We start from the raw sequence: 12,818 nt of genomic DNA on the forward strand, positions 1-12,818 counted from the left end.
ATCTTGTAAAACACATAACATGTTTAAGACTACCTTTGAACAAAACTGGTCATGTAGAATGCAAGTTAAGGTTCACAGAAATTGGAACAGCCATATGAGCACAGCATGTGCGACTTACCTCTGTGTCTAACAAATTTTTCAGCAGTGTCCTCTAGCAGTAGTATGTGTTAGTATGATTCATTATCAGTTGAAAACTATTTGGGTCTCCATTTATTGGTCCCTTTGGCTTAAACACAGGAAAACATGCTCTTACATTCAGGAATAAAATAAACTTGATGATGAGTATTGCATCAAGCAACTTTATATATTAACTAAATGATTCAGATGGTGTGTAATATACTGGCACAGTAATGCTTTATAAGGCAGACCCATTTTATATAATCGAAATCCGAGATATGACCTAATTGTAAATGCCTACGATTCTACAACTGGTTCTAGTATAAACATAACTGTAATATGTACTTGTGACAGGGTAAAGGACCCTGTCTGCCGACTTGGTCCATATTTATACCATTTGTATGCATTGTTCTAATTTATGGTGCTTTTCCCTATTTTAGCTTTTGGGATTTAATTGGCTTAATAAGTCCAGAGGCCTGGTGCAGGAGTCCATGCATAAGGTTCCATGCTAAAATCACAAGGATTAGGTCTTTAGGAGACTTAACTCGCTAATTGGTAAATTTGCACAGGCAGCACTAGTTACTCATTAGGGGGTAACTAGTTGGACTGACTGGTCACATTTAAGGCCCTGTGAAAAAATTTTAAGTTAAAGGTAAAGTATCGTATTTCGCAGAATGTGTAGTGAACCATTTTGTAAATTGTGTACAGATTATATATATTTTTTAAACATCAAATATAGAGATAAATGCACTGACATCATCACAATCAATGTCAAACTTGTTCAAGCACTTATAATAGCTTGTGAAACGGTGTTGTAATTAACAGCCTGTAGGTAAAGTATATCTGCAAGGATAGCTTTCAGTTCTAGTACGTCACATGCACGTTCACCATTTAGGTCTTGCAAAAGAAGTACAATATGCGTCAATGATCTTGTGCATCAGTCGACTCGTCAGTGACCACTGACAAGCAACCAGACTGTTTTACAATTCCATGCTTGTGATACTCGACAACTTTAGATAAGTATTCATGTCTCAGCTGGGCTGATGAAGGAATCACTCCACCATTTGCTACACTGAAGTAACTTTTGGTTGTCCAATTTTTCAAGAGGGATATATGTGTGAACAAACGCCTCTCAAGTCAAAAAGCAATGTGTTTAATGCTTCATGGTTTTCAGTGGACATTTGGAACATGGAAGTCACCGTTTTTTGTTTCTTTGCAAATAAAACAGTCTCAGTACTGCTCTGGATTTCCTCCTTTCTCTTTCAGTGAATACTTGAATATAGCCTGTCAACAACCGATTCTGGGTAGTGAACTACAGTACCGTTGCAGGACATACAGAAGAGCTTACCTCCATCGCGCTGTAAAACTCCTGCTGGATACTGCTTTACATGATCTGCTACAGACACATTATTAGGTACATCCATTTTCTTGTTTACAGTGTATTATAATTTCTCATGTAGATTGCATATAGTTCCATGACATAATCACTGCACATTACTATGTGCATGACGAATAGTACACACAGGCACACTGCAGAGCTGTACAGTTCCGTACGAAATACAAATAATAATGATGAAATAATTTTTATTTCTTAAGAATATTGTAAAAATTGCGGTATTTGGCTAATTTAACGATTTCCGTACAGCCAGTGTAATCGTGATTCAATCCACCTGTCCTCGCTAATGAACTAGATAGGTAGCTACAAAACAAGTAGATGATATAAGAGAGCAATATTTCAAAAATTATAAAAAAATTTTACGAAATACAGGCACAGAGGAAGTGACCCTATAACTGATCCAGCTACATGTGGCAAACAATGTCCACTTCATGGGTAAAGGAAACGCTGCGAAGCTGGGCACACTTATCGTTTCCATTATATGTTTTTTGCAGAGATTAATAAATTACTGTAGTGTAGAACCTTTAGCCATTGCGTAGTGGTAATATCTTGTTATTTAAAATAAAATTTAAAACCACAACAACAAAAAAATGTAACTATTAGGCTACGTTATTAAGTACATGTTCATAAGATGTGGCAAAGTTTGCATTTTATTAACCAATATCAACATTTTTCAAATTCTCAGTTTAAAAATAACCTTATACATGTAAATAGATCTTGTTCGCTCAGTAGGGCAATAGTGCGGCGAAGACGTCTCCTGTTTGCAGAAATCCTTGCCACAGTTCTTTGGAACTGGAATAGTGCAAATGCTACAGCCATTCTTCCAAATCACAATCTGACAACAAAAGATTGTGTAGCTTCTTGCTCAGTCAAAGGTAAAGGTGCTGAATGATGATGCTGAAGTGCATCCCATTTAGTGCTTTTAGCTCCACCCTACTCCCTTGCTCACCCAAGAGCACACTGTGATGTCAGTAAAACGTCACATGGTGTACACTTGTTGAAGGGTATAGGGTGCAAGGGAATGGTTTGGGACACAGCCTTATTTAGAGGATTGGTAACTAGCAGATATACTTCACTTAGACTCAGTGCTGTTTAATTCATTCAGAGCATACTAGACTCCCAATACAATGGTGAACTACATTTGAGTCCATTACTGACAACACTGTTAGTGCTGCAAGATCTCTTGGCTTTTTAGGAAGATTATGTTCTTGCTGGTTACACTTACTCTTGACAGCTGTGTTCAAGAAGCAGTGCAGTGTTTTTCGCTCAGTGAACACCATAACCCAGCTTCTGATTGATTAGCACTGTCCATATTTTTTACAACAAATTAAAAATAAATAAATAAATAAATAGTTAAGGTAATGCTTCAGTCGACTTGAGGCCTGCCCTCTCTTCACAGCCACTGAAATGGAAAACAGCCTCAAGTTAAATTGCCCACTGCACAAGAAGCTGGTTTGCCCCTTGAGTCCCACCTAATTATCTTTCTTGGTGACAATAGATGTCAACGTTGATGCAGTGGTTGTGATTCTGACATCTGTCAACATGTTTGCAAATATGGGGAAGGGACGAGGTTCTAGGTTATCAACATCTGGTCAGCACCATAAAAATGTTGACCTTTGTTGACACCATGAATCTAGAGTGCATGAAGTTTGTGCTTAAGTTGTGGTAAATTAAAAGTAAAAAATTCCCTTTCCCAGGTCTAGCAAATAAACTTCCCTGATTTAATTTATAATACAATATCTGGTAAAATTAAGTGTGCATGATGAATGTATATACAAGTAAAAATGTTTTACTTTCGTATCCTTGAAGTTTTTTTGTGTTGCTTTGCTCTTCAAATCTCGTTCTACATCTCCTCTGTTATGCTTATAGGGCTATAGGTGACTAACAGTCCTGTTAGATGGTTTTTGGTGGTACTTGAGAATTACAGCCTGTGTCACCTGCAACACATTTCAATTGTACGAGGCACCTGATCGCAGTTGAAAGATTTTGCTGGCAGTGATTTTTTAGCTTTAAGGCCTGCCGCTCGCAAGGAGAACAATTAAGAGTGTCAGTTTCAACAAAAAATAAAAACAAGGGGAAAAAGGAAACAATTCGTTCACAACAGGACACAACGCTGCAGAGGATAACCTGCCTTCAAAGATTTTTGCCTCGAGTATTATAATAGTGAAAATGGTTGACTTCAAAGGACAGTGTTGCAGCGGCTTGAGCAGCTTTCCTGCTATTCTTGTTTGCTGGTTCATGGTTGCTATATGTAGCCCATATCCTGTCCCCTGTAGTCTCAGGTGGTTAGCCTTTGTTTATATAGCTGAAGCTGCTGCTTGAAAAATTCTCTCCCCATTTCCAGTCTGTGTGTCAGGCCTGATGAACTTGTTAGCAGTGCAGTGGTATTCATGAATAATGGACGGGGGCTTCTCACGATCCTTTGACATTAGACGTGATTATGCAACATGTGTACCCCGGTCACAGGTCAAGGTTAATAGGTTGGGAGGTAGTGTCAATTCGGAAAATGGTTGCCCCACTAAATTATTTCTACAAAGGAGAAGTTAATTCTTATTGCATTTCTTAAGAGGTTTAGCCTCAGTAGGTTATACATTGTAAATGTTAATTATTCATGAATTGAGAAAAAAAGGGGAAAAAAATTAACAGTATGGCAACTTCATTTACTGTAGTGTGTCCTAATTACACTCTGTAGGTGTGTAATCTGAATGGGCCCTTTGAGTAAGTGATTATGAGAGTATTTTACGCATATTCAAAAAAAAAACAAAAAAAAACCAGCAGCTGAATTAGAGAACATAAAATGGGTCAGACATTAAACATTTTCTTTACACTGGTAATTAAGTCCGAAATCAGTCTTTTTTGTTTGTTTTTTTAAATATAAATTTAGTAGTCAATTTTTTTTTACTCTGTTTTGCTCCCAATTTGAAATGCCCAATTGTATTTCGGCTCAGCCCACCGCTACCACCCCTGCACTGACTCAGAAGTGGCGAAGGCGAACACACGCTGTCCACCGCTTCTTTTCACTCTGCAGGCCTTACATTCAGCCAGCTCAGAGCTACAGCATCAGAGGACAACACAGCTCTGGGCAGCTTACAGGCAAGCCCGTAGGTGCCCGGCCAGTCTACAGGGGTCGCTGGTGCACATCCAATACACACTAAGAGGGCAATCCCAAAGGGTCTAGGAATAAGAATACAAATAATATGCTCAAAAGAAAGACTATATAAAACAAAGACATGTATTAAAAACAAATCTTAAAAAAGGGGATACGAAGAAAGAATTATAGAGACAGAGTTAAGAAAAGTGGATAAAATAAAAAGAGATGATCTACTAGATTATAAAAACAGAGCTTAAAAAGGTCAAGAGTGTCCCATTAGGAATGACTTACTCTAAACTTTTGCCCAATATTTCTAAGATAGTTTGGAAATACATGCAACTTCTACGTAATTCAGAAAAATTTAAAATTAAGTATTTCTTAAGGCCCAGTTGTAGCATTCAAAAGAGAGGCTAATTTAGGAGATATTTTAGTTCACAGTAAACATAAAATAATAATTGAGAGAACAGGTTCTACAAATACTTGTACTAGTACATGTAAAGTGTGTAAATACATGGACAAAAGCAAAAATATAATGAAACATAAGAACAACACATAGCCACTAAAAACTAATACCTACTTTAAAAATAGCAATGATGTTTATGGAAGAGTCTGTAAAAATATGATTAAATTAATTGTTGGAGAGACTGGAACAACTTTTAATAAAATAATTCAGAACTATAATTCAGAAATAAACCCAAGAAAATCTCAACAACATAAGGGAATTTTATGCCAGTAACAAGTTAAACTAAGGACCAGTATTCAGTTTCCAGTTTTATAACGCTGAGCTGGACTAAACACATTTTAACAGTAGAAATTTTAATATCTCTGCTGTCAGCAAGTTTAAAATCAGCAGTAATGTATTCATCTCAGTCAGGAAAACTCTTAGAAAAGCAAGTAACGGCAAGGCCAGACACAACCCCCCGAATTACCGGCCTGGATTTTAAACATCTGTGGGAAACTGAGGTACTGTCCCCTGACACTGCGGTCGGATTGGTGCGTAAAGTCTGGTTCGATCGTAAACTTAATCTGGCATGACTTGGATGCGAGGGTGTCTGACAACTAACAAAAACATATTTTGAGATCTAAAATAATGAAAACTTACTAGAATATGTGTAAACTTTGTAGTAAATGCTTGCATATAACGAGTTAACAAGCTCACTTCAAGATCCAACCTCAGTCTCTCGCTATCAGGTGCTCACCTTACTTCCTTAGTGTTATTTGAAACTCCGCCCATCACCACAGCTTATATTCAGTCCTCCAGTATCTAGTGAGATGGCACTTTCGATGCAGAAATTCACAGTAAACGAAACATGTGCAATTTATTTTTAATAAGCGAACAAAGAATTAAATAAAATTTGGGACTATATTACACTGCGGATATATACACAGTAACAGTTTCTGATTTTGTCTTAATTTAAGTGTGTTTTAATTATTTCTTGTTATTTTTCTTCCCACAAATGTGACAGGTAGCAGTGTTATAAGCGGTATGAACAACTTCGGGCCATGCGTATAAACCACTTCGGGCCGTGCGGTTCCGATGATATTATTACTAATACTAATACTAATACTACTAATACTAATTACTAATATTAATTTGTACAACTATAAAGTATATTTGCGTAAACTGCACTAAGACAAACATAGCAAACTTTATATGTTCAGAAGCCCATTAACCAGTTGTGGTAATTAGTGCAGGACCCAATGAATTCAATTAATTTGGTCCCCTGATTGAATTTAAACCAGGTCCACAAAGCATAAACCAGTATATTACACACTCCACTGTAGACTGAGAAGCAGGGGGACATTAAGAATAGTTAGACAGACCATTTAAAAAAAAAAAAGAAACAGTGGTGTTTTGAATGCATCCTAGGGAAAAAAAAGACAATTTTACTTCCAAAACTGCAAGTATTGATCTTTGCCCAGGCTGCAGGAAATTGTAGCTATGTAATTGTTTTCAACACATTTATACCAGTTTTATACAGTTATATGTAGGGACCACTATGTAGATAATGTCTCATGGTTCCCAGTGTGTTTCAAGGTAAAGCACATGTTCGGTGTGATTTTTTTTTTTAACTAAATAATGTGTGAATGCAGGTTGTGCTTCTACAAGGGTGCACTGCCCTCAATCCTGCCTTCCTGTTTCACGTGCAGTGACACACATTTTCAATTGTTTGGCCTCCACAGTTAATTGCAGGCAGTCTCTGTGATGTGAAAGTAGCACTTACTCCAGTAAATTACCTTTGTGGTGTAATTACCTTCTTGTTCAGCAGTTTGTGGTCATCTGTGGGCTCAGACCAGTCCAGTCTCCACCTCTGCACCTGTACTATTGTTAACCACACAGCGCCCCAGCAAAATCACCCTCTTAATTGCTTTATCTTTGTCTGTCTCTCAACTCAGGGTTATCATCCCCATTAATTAGAGCTGCGCTTGCATTACAGGGGCCAGGAAACTGCTTGAATTGCTTCCTGTGTGGTTGAGTGTTTAGCGTTGGATAGTTCATATAGTTACTGTACTGCCGTGTAATGGATGGCTTGGGGTAACTGTACAGTATGGTCTGCTGATTGGTAATATCTTAATGTTAAAATGACTGCATTGTTCTCACATATGTACAGTAGGATATTATTGATTGTAATTTGTTAACACTTCAAAATAATGGCTGCATATGAATTTCAATGGATTAGCTCTTATTCCTATGGTGTTTCTGCTGAATTCATTATGACTGTCGCAAAAAAAGGTTCTCTGTATAACTATAACATTTATTAGAAAATAACCACACAAAAAAAAGATATCCAATTATTCTACTATTAATTAATATTGGAATTCATATGAATGTGACCATAATTTTAAAGTGTTACAGGTCATTCTGTAAACTTTTGTATACTTATTCTGTATACATACTTGTAAGATAATGCCAGGCGGAGAGGTTTTCAACCTGTGGCTCTGTTTCAGTCCATTCCAACTCATAACCTTTTCCCAGCCAGGTCCCTAATTATTTAATTAATGCTGGGACAGGTCAAAGAAATTATCTAATACTTGGACTGCAGTAGACTGGATGACCAAAGGCAGAGGGCATCATGCAGAGCTTGGTCACAGGTAGATGTTCCAACCGTGGTAAGAAATAATTCAGAGAGTTAATTTCAAGTTTTTGTATTTTGTTTTTTCTCCTTGTCATAAAAATGAAGACATACCTTGCCACTTATGCAAGCAAAGAAAAGCAGTCCCAATAGCTGACATCTTCCAGAGGCTATCTAGTGCATAGGGTGGACAGTATCACCAGCTACAGCAGATGACCTGGGACCATAAACACAAGTCCTAATTTAAAAATGTATATTCAGGTTTTGTTTTTCTCCAAAATCTGAGATGCCACTCCTGGTGTAATACAATATGTGTTAATGCAGAATCTCAGCTTTGAGTACATGGATGCCATCTTTAAGTAGCCTTTGTCTTTTTTTTGGATTATTGTAAATCAAAATCCTCTGTTGTCACAGTGTAGCTTTTTTGATCATTAAATACAACAACACTTAAATATTTGAATTTCATGAAGGTCATGTTCTAAGTTTATATGTTTGGTTACTACAGTCCTATTTGTTTTTATAGTATTGTTGTGCCTGCATTGCCCTAGATATTTTATAAATCATGTAAGAATTGGATAGAAATATTTTAATATTCTTAAGGTTTTTTAAGTTGTTGTCAAAAAAACTAACCACAGTATATTTAAAGCTGATCTACCCTATATAGCAAGGATTGGTGTGGTTCTGTACATTATCAAATATATTTCCTCTTGAGTAGTAAATGTGTTACCTGTTTAAATTGGCTAGTGATGAAGACATGATTTCCAAGATGTTCCAAACAAATATTTTACTCCGCTCTAATTTAAGTTCAGAGGCTGTTTTTAAGAACTGTAATGACCACTTTTACCCCAAATGACCCTGTAAGCTCACAGGATGGAAGATAGAGCATAACCTTGTGCATGAGAAACTTGACGACACAGGTCGGTCAAACCTGGGAACCTGTTTTTCCCACCTGCGTGAGAACGGCAACCTGCCACCACAGGTTTTCTGCTCAGCTTTCCATTTTAATGAGACCATCAGTACCATCGTTTTACCGGCTCAAAACCAAAGCCGACTATCTAGTCCCACTGGGAGCATGCTTTTTGTTCTCATCTCTACACATTGTTACTTGTGTTGGGAGCAGTGTGTTGTGTCAAGTTAACCGCCACTCAGCTTTCCCAACAAGTCAAGGCTGTTAGTAAAGTTCAAGGCCCAGCTGCCTGGGGGAGGGGGTTATGAATTTGACAAAAGGAGGGAGACCTTGGTGTTAAATAGGCCTGTGTTTCTTGTCTGCACTATTTCTAGCTCTCTCACCAGACTCAACACATGGGAGTCATTACTTTACTTTTAGCCAACACTGTTTTCCAACCTTTTTTATTGCTCCCTCTTACAAGTGTGCCTGTTACCAATGCTGATTAATCTCCTTTGTGATATTCAAAAACTACCTAGTTGCAGAATTTATGTAATGACTTCTGTCCTGTACTTTTAACTTCAAGAGAAAAAAGGTTAAGGATGCTGGCACTTAAAAGGATTTCCTTTTAACCTAATTGAACTACCATTTCTTTATTAATTCAGTATAATACTCTATTTATAATACTCCTTTTCCATTATTTATTTCCACATTATTCACAATACACAATTTACCTATTCCCCTTCCTAAGATCTCCCCAATCCATGAACCCCGACGTACTTCACTCTGTGAAACTTGTAAAACAACATCATGTCAGCTGAAAAAAATTTGCTTCATGCATATACAGAAGTTGTCTGTTCGGCCAAATTCACAAGCTTTCACTTCATTGTATATTTGTAGTTATAAAATTTGTTTTGTTTAAATAAACGATAACTATAAACTTAAGACAGCCTTGTGACGTAAGTAGTATTTTCACTGGACCTACAACTGTTTATTTGATAAACCTCTTGGCAGCTCTTTTTTTTTATTATCATCTCTCCCCCAGGACATCATGCACTGATACTGACAGGGTTGTCAGTTAAATTTAGCCATACTGCTGACTGGCTTCTATTTTTGATAAGATATCCAGTCAGAGTTTAACACTTGCAATAGTGTTTATGTGTTTTGTTTTCAAACAGATTTACTTTGAAAGTAATGTATGAATGTATTTTCATCACAAGAATGTCCTTATAGCTTTTTAATACAATGTAATGAGATATGATGCAGTCACTATAATTATGTTAACAATTCCCCGAAAATGTTTGAAACCATTTATACTGTAAAAAAACTGTTTGTCTGAGATTTGTTGGTGGGTTCCGTGCTTGGCCAATGTCTCAATGCCATATCCAAATTCAAGTCTCCTGGAGCTTTGTTTTTTTGTAGCCATTCTAGGTATTCCTCAGAGAGTTGCTTTGTTTGTGAATAATCTCCTAAATCAGGAGAACAAGCATCAGTGAAAATGGCATCGGCCAAACCCATATGACCAGAGAGCCAATGAAAATAAATAACTGCCACCCTGTGTTAAGTGTGGTGAAGTGGGGATCAGGTAAAAATATCAGTATCAGTTTGGGAAACAGCATAGTAACTTACACATGAAACAATGTGACTTTATTGTAATGCAGAGCATGATGAAGATATGATCAAAATGAGTGACATGTAATCAATTGTGTTTTCTCAAGCTGATGCTCAATGAAGCAGTACAGTGTTGTGTGGAGCTTGTTTGTTTTCTACAATACAATAGCCTGTTAGAGGTGATGACCCTACGTTGGTTGGCTATTTTTTTTGGTTTTAGTGCCGTGGGGATTTCCTTTACAGAAGAACTGGGAAATGTGCATTTCCCAAACCTCATGCTTTTCCCAAGGTGTATGATTTATGTAAACTCCTGACAACTTCATGATTTACTTTTATCCTTCTCCCTCCTTTTGCACTAATGGATACCCCACAGTCACTATCTTGCTTACTGGTCTGAAGATTAATCCCCTTCACCTCTGGAAACTTCTTCTCCAGTACTGCACCACTGTAACTAATACATACTGTCATTAATCTTTGCAGAACTTGCTTTTGTAGAGGCAGGAGGCTTTGAAAGGAAAGACAACTATGTCAAAAAATGGTTAAGATTAAATTGTTAAATCCATATCTGTAGTTTTGCTCTTATTATTATTATTATTATTATTATTATTATTATTATTATTATTATTTTGACCACACCACAATTTTAGTATTACTTGATGGAAGGAAAGGAGGATTTTTTTAAAAGGAAAGAATTGATGAATTTGTACTTTGTGTTTTATTTTTACTTTGCCTACCTTGTGTCTTCCAAGAGAACTGTTAATGTAAGATCAGCATCTTCCATTATGGCATATTTTAACTGTAGAATTGATCAATCAATCTTTTATATTGCGCCTTTCATAGTGGACCACCATCACAAAGCGCTTTGTTTATTTGAGCAAAATGACAAAATATACACTGTCTACCATAAAACTTCAATTAACCGCCTCTGGCGTTTGTTTACAATATTTGACAACAGACCAGGCGCATATTGTAGACCAATCATTATTTGAGACCAGCGTTTATATTAGATCACTAACTTCACATGCTTCATGCTTTCATTGAGAAGCCACTCACACACAACCTTATAGCAGCATCGTAACTCAATTTAAACATCCCAGCAACTTTGTTAAAAGGTTGTGTGTCCGTGGGAACTAAGTAACAGTTTTGTTTTATAACAAAATTACATTGTGTTGTACAACCTCAAGTATAAAGCGAAAGTATTACTACGTGCACCGGTTAACAAGGATACAGTATGCAAAATGTTGGAAAATGAATAAGCAGAAGTATGAATTTGTATTTAAAAACAGAATTAGATATACCATTGTTAATAATAATAATAATAATTATTATTATTATTATTATTATTAATAACAGTTCAATCCACTAAATTTCAGCCCTGTAGATATCAGAACACAGTCATGTAGGCTATGCTTAACATAGCAACAACATAATGATGATGATTTCTAAAACGTTTTTAAAATTCAACACTAAAAGCAATAAGTATCATTATCAAAACTGATTTATTGTTTAATACAACAAAAAAACGTTAAAATACAAGAGAGATTTGTGTCTGGCCTACTTTCAGCACGCTTAATTATTATTTTTTTTAAAATAACGTAATAACTGCATTAAACAAATATGCATTACATGTAGGCCTACCTTTTAAATTACATTTTCTATTATTATTATTATTATTATTATCCTGAGAGTCACTTTCATCGCTGTTACTTATTAGCAGTTCATTAAGCTCAAGCTAATCCTTAGCTTCAATGGCAATGGCAGAGACCCAGCATTTATTTCCAGTGTTTGCCAGCAGACCCGGTGCATATTGGAGACAGACGATTATTTGAGACCTGGCAGTTATTTGAAGTTTTACATATGCACTGGGTGTGGTCCCAGAGATAGTCACTGTCGCATTTCTGTATTTGTTTTTTTTTGTTTCGTAAAATAAACTATCCTGTGGGAAATATTCGACTGTCTCTCCCTGAATGTGTGTGTTTCTCAAGAAAGTATAGTACGTTAATAATGCTAATACAACATTACAGCAGCGTGCAGTACATGTGTTTTTTTTTTTTTTTTTTATTAATTAGTATTATATATTACTGTGTAGGTGTTGATTAGGATGAAGCAGTTGGTTCACATATATTTTAAGTATGTTTATACATGTCGTCATTGTCTCCCTTGTTATTTTTTGTAAAGCATAATCATACGAAGCAGTTCTACAGTACCAAGAAGCATGTGACAATATGTATGTATTTAAAGAAGTATATATGGTGCGTCTACTGTATCGTTGCCATGGGGATGATAAGAACAGAAGTCATCCTGGGTACAAGAAAAGGGCACAAAAAGGCTTCACCTTCAGCATTATTTCTCAAATTGTAGCGTCTAATTGTTTCTGAACAAATCTCTACAAACCAGTTGACTGTCCTACAGTTTTCTGATTTTGTCGGTGGGGGAATTAAAAAGTAAAGAAAGTTTGATTCCATCACAAAAACATCCTAATATTGTGGGAAAAATCAAGCAGCAGTTCTCTGCAGATGGTGGCTAAGAGATGCACAAAACGAGTTGGTAAGAAGCACAACCTGTATGATACAAGGGAGGAACAAAAGCGTGCTTAATCCAAGGTTAGAGTACAGCAAGGCAGCAGTGCTTTAGTTGAGCTCT

The 12,818-nt window shown here is 36.4% G+C and overlaps 1 protein-coding gene across 1 annotated transcript in view; it reads left to right on the top strand.

Moving 5' to 3' along the window:
* Nucleotides 1–12,818, top strand: part of LOC121320693 (propionyl-CoA carboxylase alpha chain, mitochondrial-like) — a 150,132-nt gene that overhangs the window by 118,377 nt on the left and 18,937 nt on the right. The window lies entirely within an intron of this gene.

Source organism: Polyodon spathula, chromosome 9, assembly GCF_017654505.1.
Source record: "Polyodon spathula isolate WHYD16114869_AA chromosome 9, ASM1765450v1, whole genome shotgun sequence".
Lineage (NCBI taxonomy): Eukaryota > Metazoa > Chordata > Actinopteri > Acipenseriformes > Polyodontidae > Polyodon > Polyodon spathula.